Genomic DNA, 9,605 nt, shown 5'->3' on the forward strand with positions numbered 1-9,605 from the left:
AAAACCTCCACTCAGAGAGGGGCCACCCACTCTGGGGGTAGGGATCACCCTGGATGAAGGATTCCTCCTTTAGTTAATCCCTCCTGGAAGCAACCTCAGAGATCCACTTATAAGGAATATCTGTTGATTCCTAAACAGATCAATCTGACACAAACTTAACCATTACAAGTCCTCCCCTTGTCAACTTGACACCAAACCATATCTCCTTACATCATACTTAATTTCCAAATGAAGATAGTAACAAGGTCATAACTTTGCCTAACATGATATAACTATCCCTTGTATAACTGGAAACACACAATTCCCTCCCCCCGATACAAAGCAAGGTTCCATGAGGAATGCTCAGTCTTTAATATAATAAATCAAATATAAATTCAACAGTGTCTAACTAGCAATATGATCTTAATAAGTATAAATTACCTAATAGAGAAATAGTGGAAAAACAAAAGCATCTTAATATTGATATAGATATGTACAAACATTCTTAACAAGGTAAGACAGAGACACTCATGGCAATTACAGTCCACGATTTTGTAACTGGTCATGTGCACTTAGCTGGTATTTGTAATTGCCTTCTTCTAATACCCATTCTGTATTTCCTCCACCTTCAGCAAGCGCCTCAGCAGATCTTGGTTCTTTACCTGGAGGAGTGACCCATACCTTCATTCTTGAAGAATCTGGGCCATTTATCACACTTCCTTGATTGGGTTGTGGCAGTTGACCATTGACTTTGATAACAGGGCATGGTAACACTAAGAGATGCTCTAAGGGATCTCCTGATTGCCAGACATACTCTTCCTTACCTCCATTGTGGAGGAACAGTCTAATTTCCCCTGGTAGTCTGGATCAATCACACTTGCTACCACTGTAACTCCTTTCTCAGCCTGTTCACTCAAGAGCATCAGGATCTCAAAGTGGCCAGGGGAAATCTTAGCTTCCAGTTCAATGGGATAATCTTTGTGCCTCCTGGCAAAAGCACACCCCCTGTGGAACCAAGACTGCCAGGCCAGCAGAGTGTAAGGTTGCATGAACAGGAAGCAAAAAATTGGCTAATAGGTCACTTAGAGTGATGGTAAGTGGGACCATTCCCATTTCCACCCCTTGATTCCTGGACCCATAAATCCAGGCTATGGGATAAACAGTACCATATATAGGATGCTGATTAAGAGCATATACAGCCTGCTGGCAGACACTCCCCCAGCCCTCCAAGATATTGCCACCTAGTCAGCACTGTAGCTGTTTCTTTAGAAGGCCATTCCACTATTCTATCTAGCCAGCTGCTTCAGGGTTTTCGGGCATATAGTAAGATCAGTGAATTTCATCATCATGAGCCCACTGTGGTACTTCCTTGGCTGTGAAGTGAGTTCCTTGGTCAGAAGCAATGCTGTATTGAATACCATGACAATGGATAAGGCATTCTGTAAGCCTACAGATGCTAGTTTTGGTAGAAGTCTTACGTGCATATTCAGAATAAGTGTCTATTCCAATACGGACAAAACACTGCCCTTTCTATGATGGAAGAGGTCCTATGTAGTCAACTTGCCACCAAGTTGCTGGCTGGTTACCCTGAGGAATGCTACCATATTGGTCTCTGCTGCTGGCAGATTTAGCACTCAGCAGCAGCCATAGCCAGGTCAGCCTTAGTTAGTGTCCGTGCATAGCCTGCATCTCTGCCACCATGGCCTCCTTGTTCATGGGCCCATTGGGCAATGGCAGGGGGTAGCTGAAGAAAGAGGTTGACCACTATCCACAGAACAGACCAGCTTATCTACTTTATTATTAAAGTAATCCACTGATGAGGTCACCTTCTGATGAGCATTAAAATGGGACACACATATCTATATTCCTTGCCCATTCAGAGAGTTCTATCCACATACACCTTCCCCAAATGACCTTCTCACCAATTTTCCAACTGTGCTCCTTCCATGTCCTGGACCATGTGGCCAAACCATTGGCCACAGCCCATGAATCAGTGTATAACCTCACATCTGGCCATTTTTTCCTTCCAAGCAAAATGCACAACCATGTGTACTGATCATAGTCCTGCCCATTGTGAAGACTTCCTTTAACCACCGCCCTTCAGAGTTGTCCCAGAAAGGGGCTGTAATGCTGCCACTGTCAGCTTCTGGGAGGTGCCTGCATAACATGATGAGCCATCTGTAATCAATGCCCTAGTCTTTTGTTCTTCAGTCAGTTGATCATAGGGCACACCCCATGATGCCATAGGTGTATGCTTGGGGGAAGAAGGTATTGTAACAGGAGTAGCAACCATAGGCATTTGGGCAACTTCATCATGTAACTTACTTGCACCTTCATGGCCTGCTTGAGCCTGATCACAGATATAATACTTCCAGTTGATGATGGACTGCTGCTGTGCACGTCCAACTTTATGGCTTGGTGGGTCAGATAATACCCAGCTCATAATGGGCAGCTTGGGTCTCATAGGAACTTGATGGCCCATTGACAAGTGTTCAGTTTCTACTAAGGCCCAATAGCAGGCCAAGATCTGTCTCTCACAGGGACAATAATTGTCTGCAGATGATGGCAGAGACTTGCCCCAGAATCCCAAGGGCTCTGCTGTGATCCACCTATGGGGGCCTGCCAAAGGCTCCAAACAGCATCCCTGTCCACAACTGACACCTCAGGTACCATCAGATCTGCTGGATCATATGGCCCAAGTGGCAGAGCAGCCTGCACAGTAGCTAGGACCTGTTGAAGAGCCTTCTCTTATTCTGGGCTGAAAATTAGTAGCTTTCTGAGTCACTTAGTATATGGGATGGAGTAATACAGCCAAGTGAGGAATGTGCTATCTCCAAAATCCAAATAGGCCCACTAGACGTTGTGGTTCTTTCTTAGTGGTAGGAGGGGCCAAATGCAACAACTTATCCTTCACCTTATAAGGGATATCCCTGCATGCCCCATACCACTGAACTCCTAGAAATTTCATTGAGGTGAAAGGGCCTTGAAATTTGGATGGAATTATTTCCCATCCCCTGATGTGAATATGCTGTACCAGCAACTCCAGAGCGGTTGCCACCTCCTGCTCATTTGATCCAATCAGTATAATGTTATCAATATAACGGACCAATGTGACACCTTGTGGAAGTGATAGGAGATCAAGATCCCTGCGAACTAAGCTATGACACAGGGCTGGAGAGTTAATATAACCTTGAGATAAAACAATAAAGGTGTACTGCTGATGTTGCTAGCTGAGAGCAAATTGCTTCTTTTGGTGCTTATGGACAGGTATGGAGAGGAAAGCATTTTCAAGATCAATAGCTGCATACCAGGTATCAGGAGATGTATTAATCTGCTGAAGTAAAGAAACCACACCTGGTACAGCAGCTGCAATTGGAGTCACCATGTGATTAAGTTTTCAATAATCCACTATCATTATCCAGGATCCATCTGTCTTCTGAACAGGCCAAATAGGAGAGTTAAAAGGAGATGTGGTGGGAACCACCACTCCTGCATCCTTCAAGTCCATTATAGTGACATTGATTTCTGCAATCCCTCCAGGGATGCAATACTATTTTTGTTTCACTATTTTCCTTGATGGACAGAGCTCCAATGGCTTCCATTTGGTCTTTCCAACCATAATAGCCTTCTCTCCATGAGTCAGGGAACCAATATGGGGGTTCTGACAACTGCTAAGTATATCTATCCCAATTATGCATTCTGGGACTAGGGGACTAATCACAGGGTGAGTTCTGGGGTTTCCTGGACCCACTGTCAGTCTATCATTTGCCAAAACCCCATTGATGACTTGACTTCCATAAGCACCTATTTAACTGAAGGGCCACAGCACAGTTTGGGGTCTCCTGGAATCAATGTCAGTTCAGAGCCAGTGTTCGGTAAGCCCCAAAAGGTCTGATTATTTCCTTTGCCCCAGTGTACAGTTATCCTAGCAAAAAGCCAAAGGTTCTATGAGGACTATGAGACTAAGCTTAACATTGAAACTTTTGGGGATTATGGGAGGGTCCTTCCTCAAGGGGATCCGGCCACCCCTTCAATCAAGGGGCTTACAATCTGTGAACTGGCTCAAGTCTGGAAACTGGTTAAGAGGTCTTAACTCTCTGTTTCTATAATTCAAAGTGGCCTTCTGTTCCTTTTCTCTATAACTTTTCTGCTTATACGGATCAAGCAGGAACTTAGTAGGGTTTAAGGAATTCCCATTGAGATCAGGAACAAGACATGGGTACCCACTCTCATCTCTGCTCTTCAACATAGTACTAGAAGTCCTAGCACAAACAATAAGACAGGAGAAAGAAATAAGAGGGATATAAATTGGAAAGGAAGTAGTCAAGTTAGTCCTATTTGCAGGTGACATGGTCCTATGCATAAGAGACCTGACAGCCTCCATTTGAAAACTCTTAAAGGTAATTAATTCCTTTAGCAAAGTAGCAGGATACAAAATCAATGTACAAAAATCATAAGCCTTCCTATACGCAGAGGACAAAGATATAGAGAATGAAATTAGTGACACTGTCCCATTTTCAATAGCAACAGCAACAACAACAACAACAAACCTTGAAATAACACTAATCAAGGATGTGAAAAACATATATAATGAAAACAACAAATTTATGAAGACAGAAAGACCACCCATACCGGGCTCCTCCCCAGCGGGTAGGTAGTGCTGAGGAGGGACCAGGCCTGCTGGTTCCTCCCAAGGGGTTGGGAAAGAAGGGTGAACGTCGGACGACTCAGACCCTCTCCTAGTCTCCAGAGAAAAACCACACTGAGTCAGGAGTCTTGTTGAAGCAGGAACTTGCTTGATTGTTACAAGTAGTTGCCTATATAATGTTGGGAACAAAGATGGGGATTCTAGGATGGGGGGAAAGGTAAGGGCCAATAGTAAACTGTGACTATTGAAATGATAATTCCAACTCCTGTGCAGAAGTAGCAGGCCAGAAGCTATTAGGAGTCTTGCTGAGTCCTAGCTGGCCAGAGACAGGTCACCAAACTTTAGCTAGGCTCAGGAAGTTCCACTAGGCCTCACACCTGGGCCTCTCAAGGCCCAACACACCCATGCTCTTAAATAGGCAGGATTAACATTGTGAAAATGGCAATCCTACCAAAAGCAATATACAGATTTAATGCAATACCAATAAAAATCCCAGCATCATATTAAAGGCGTGTGCCAGCATTGATTTTTTTTTTTTTTTCACAAAGGTAATACACATTGACGCTGGTGGGTTTTGTTAGATTCTCCTCTCCCCACTTTTTGCTATCAGGCTTATAATAGTAGCATTTCTGGAATATAGCAAAGATTTCACTTAACTTTGAAATCCATCATCTCATTCATTTTTAATTTTTCATCATATAATCAATATCTTTAAGATATACTATACAAAATTGTTTCATTTTTTTCTCCTTTAACTTTTACAGTTAGTGTTTTTTAAATTGTAAAGTATATAAATGTCACTGGAGGATTTATTTAATTGCATATTTCTTTTGTTAAGCTACTAAACTGCATAAGTGTAAAGTTTTGAATTTTTTCATGATTATCTACAGATATAAATATTCTGTGATGAAAAGGTGGCTCAGTGATTAAAGGCACTTGCTTCTTAAGCTTGCTGGCCTGGGTTCAATTTGTCACTACTCATGTAATACTGGATGCAATAAGTGGCACAAGCACCTGGCATTTGTTTGCAGTGCAAAAGGCAATGGTACACCCACATGCACATGCATGTAGATCTTTAATGTTCTTTTCATATATGTGATCCTTGTGCTTTCTTTTCACTTTTTAAATTCCCATGTTCTGACATGGTCCAGGTTTCAGATATGCAAATGAGTGAATGATGTGGGCCATAATAAATCTACAGGGAAAGGTATAAATTTCAATATAACATTATTACCTATACATTGAACTATAAAGACCACTGTATATATAATGTTCATTCTAAAAGTTACCAGAAAATCTTCATGTTGGCATGAAATTTCCTGCATTTTTAATGTGTATGATGGACTTAATTTTTCTTAGATATTAAAGCCTGCCAATTGCTATTAAACAAAACAAAACAAAAAAAATCCCAGCATCACTCTTCATAGAGATAAGGAAAAAGATCTCAAAATTCATATGGAATTGCAACAAGGCCTTGGCTATCCAAGCATATCCTCAGCAAAAGAATCACCTCTGGAGGCATCATCATACCTGATCTAAAGCTATATTACAAAGCCACAGTAAAAAAAAAAAAAAAAAAAAAAAAAAAAAAAAAAAAAACAGCATGGTACTACCATACAAACAAACAGTAATATAGATGAATGTAACAGAATAGAGGATCAAGATTTAAGTCAAGTAACTACAACTATGTGATCTTTGACAAAGGCTCTAATTAATGTAGACTCAAAAAAACACAGCATCATTAACAAGTGGTGCTGGATAACCATATGCAGAAAAATGAAACTAGACCCACATATCTTGCTATGCACAAAAAATCAAGTCCAAATGGAACAAAGACCTCAATATAAGACCTGAAACTCTTCTACAGGAAGAAAAAAAAAATAGGAGGAACTTTCCATTATATAGGAATGGGAAAAGACTTCCTCGGCAAAACCCCAGCAGCTCAGGAACTTAAACAATCACTCAACCAGTGGGAGCTCATGAAACTGAAAAGATTTTTCACAGACAAACATACCATAAGCAGAGCCAATAGATTACCCCCAGAATGGGAGAAAATTTTTGCTGGCTATACAATTTACAGAGTCTTAATTTACAGAATCTACAAAGAACTCAAAAACCTAAACAATAAAAGGTCAAACAGCCCATTCATAAAATGGGACAGAGAACTGAATAGGGAGTTCACAGAGGAAGAAATACAAATAGCAAACACACAGTTAAGAAAATGTTCAGGGCTGGAGAGATGGCTTAGCAGTTGAGCGCTTGCCTGTGAAACCTAAGGACCCTGGTTCAAGGCTCGATTCCCCAGGACCCACGTTAGCCAGATGCACAAGGGGGCGCATGCATCTGGAGTTTGTTTGCAGTGGCTAGAAGCCCTGGCATGCCCACTCTCCTCTCTCTCTCTCTGCCTCTTTATCTCTCGGTCTGTCACTCTCAAATAAATAAATAAAAATTTAAAAAAAAAAAAAGAAAATGTTCAACATCTCTAACCATCAAGGAAAAGAAAATTAAAATAACTATAAGATTCCACTGCAAACTGATAAAAACACTACAGAAAGCAATAGGGAGACTGCTAGAAAGGTTGACTGTAGAGTTACAAACAGACCCAGTTATTCCCTTACTGGGCATTTACCCTAAAAGCTCCATATCTCAGTTCAGATATATTTGCTCAACCATGTTTATAACTGCTCAATTCATAATATCTAAGAACTGGAATCAACCCAGATGTCCATCACTAGACAAATAGATAACAAAGATGTGGTATATTTACATGATGGAATTCTACACAGCAGTAAGGAAAAATGACACAATGAAATTTGAAGAAAATGGTTGAACTTGGAACAGATCATTTGTAGCAAACTCACCCAATAACAAAAAGACAATTGTTGCATGGTCTCACTCATCTGTGGTTCCTAACCTGAATCTGCCCAAGATGCTGACATATCTAATAGGCATCTTGAGGACTAGATAATAGGAATGGTGAGACAGGAGGGGAGGGTAATGGTGAGGGGGGGTACACAACTGGATCCAAATGGAACTACTACAATAAAATCCTATATCCTGAAATATAGACTAAAAGGTTGAACCTTTATCAGGTCCTTAGAGAGAACACATGAACCAAAGAGCACTGGGTAGGGTATGATGAAGGCTAACCTTAATTATCTCATGTTTCTCTCAATCTCTTTCTCTCTCTCTCTCTCTCTTTCTCTCTCCCCCTCCTTCTTTCCTTCCCTCCCTCCCTCCATCTCATCTCTCTTTCTCTTGTATATTATCTATGTTTTCTTCCTTCTTTTCCCTTGGTGCTGGCCTGTAACTCCCAATACCAGGATGTGGTTAAAAACCACATTGAGCTGTTGATCACAGAGAACTACAAATTTTCCCAAATCAAGATAGATTCTTGCCAGAGGGCTTGATTACCTATCAATGATTAATGGTAAAACCCTACTGATGAACACACCATATGCTTTTGGTATGGAACATAGAGAGACCTGGCTAGAATCAGGAAGAGAGTCAGTCCTCAGACAGTTAGCTTGTCTAATGTTAGAAGTTGCTATATGCTGCTGGAGGAAAATGGCCAACATCTAAGATACTTGAGGTCTAAGCTGCTAAGAAGCAAATAACATGATGTGATGCTCACCCAAGTGTAATAGTGGCACACAGCCATGCTGGGTAAGCAACTGCTCTTAAACTGGCTAACAGATCTGCTCAGTGGAAAGGAACCCATAGTTGGAACTAGGAAACAAGTCAGAATCATATCCAAATAAATGAGTTCACTGTCCAATGTTGGGAGCTATGAACCAAACCTCGGCCATGTTGACAGAAACCGCCATATAGCAGGTTAAGTTTCTATTTCCTCATCTAATGATCTATTACCAGAAATGAAGGAGCCATTACACCTGGGTGACAGCCTCTCCTGGTGCTGCCAGTAATTGATGAAGAAACAAAGAAATTACATTTAACCAGTAACCCTGAGATTTCTGGCCTGGTTATGATTCCTTCCCCCTACAACCTTATAAAAACCTATGTGTAAAAATAAACTTCAAGACCTTGACAAATACCTAGCTTGGTCTCCTTTTGTCCATTTTCCTTCCCCATTCAGGTTAGCTTCTCCCCGAGCCCTTGTTCAACTCCCTGCCGGCTGGGGCAATGGTGCCCGAACATGGGGCCCAGAGTACGAAGAAAAAACCTGAATGTCACTCAAGTAGACGGCCGTCCCCGCCATTGGATAGCCACCCCACCAGGGGGGTGAGTGAAGATCCGCATAGAGGTCACTGCAGGCAGTCCGCACCTGTAATACAGACCCGCACTGTGATGGATGCAGAAAGAGCCTGCCTACGAAACTGATCTGTTTGAGGTAAACAACAAAGTTTAGGCAATTAAAGTAAAGACTATTCAGTCAAATTTCTAGACACAAGAATTGTGGGTTTTCCCTTTCCACTTCTTTTCCTCCTTTTACTTTCGGTTGGCGCCATTGCATGGAATTGTAACATAGCAACAGGGCAACTGAAGCCTCTTGGCCAGCGCTACCCTCTGGCATTGGCTGAAGGCCCCTAGCTCCCTGTGTGAGTCCCAACAGCCCATTCGGGCATTGGCAAAGACCTCCTATCTAGCCTCTCTTCCTATCAACAAAACTGGGTACACAACAGCCAGTAAATGCTCTTAGTGTGGCTGCCAGCTCTTAGAATTGCGGTTAGGCTTATGGTAGGCCCACCAGGGAATCCCCTGTGCCGGTTCTCCGACCGGGAACGTTGCCCTTTGGTCTTGCCATTTCTCCTCTTTCCTTTTCTATCTTGAGGACAGACACTAAGTAAACAGGAACTTTTTATCCAGGGAGTTAAAGACTCCCTCAAGACTCGTGGAGCAAAAGTTAAGAAAAAGATCTTGTTCATTTTTTCCTCTTCTTAGAAGATTTATGTCCATGGTTTCCCCAGGAAGGTACCATTGATGAAAAAAGATGGGGGAGAGTGGGAGATTGAAAAAG

At 41.9% G+C, this 9,605-nt stretch overlaps 1 pseudogene; it reads right to left on the minus strand.

Moving 5' to 3' along the window:
- Nucleotides 1-516: 516 nt before the first annotated feature.
- On the minus strand, nt 517-9,392 carry LOC123461548 (annotated as a pseudogene).
- Between the last annotated feature and the right edge of the window lie 213 nt (nt 9,393-9,605).

The sequence above is a fragment of the Jaculus jaculus genome, chromosome 6 (assembly GCF_020740685.1).
Source record: "Jaculus jaculus isolate mJacJac1 chromosome 6, mJacJac1.mat.Y.cur, whole genome shotgun sequence".
NCBI classification, from domain to species: Eukaryota; Metazoa; Chordata; class Mammalia; order Rodentia; family Dipodidae; genus Jaculus; species Jaculus jaculus.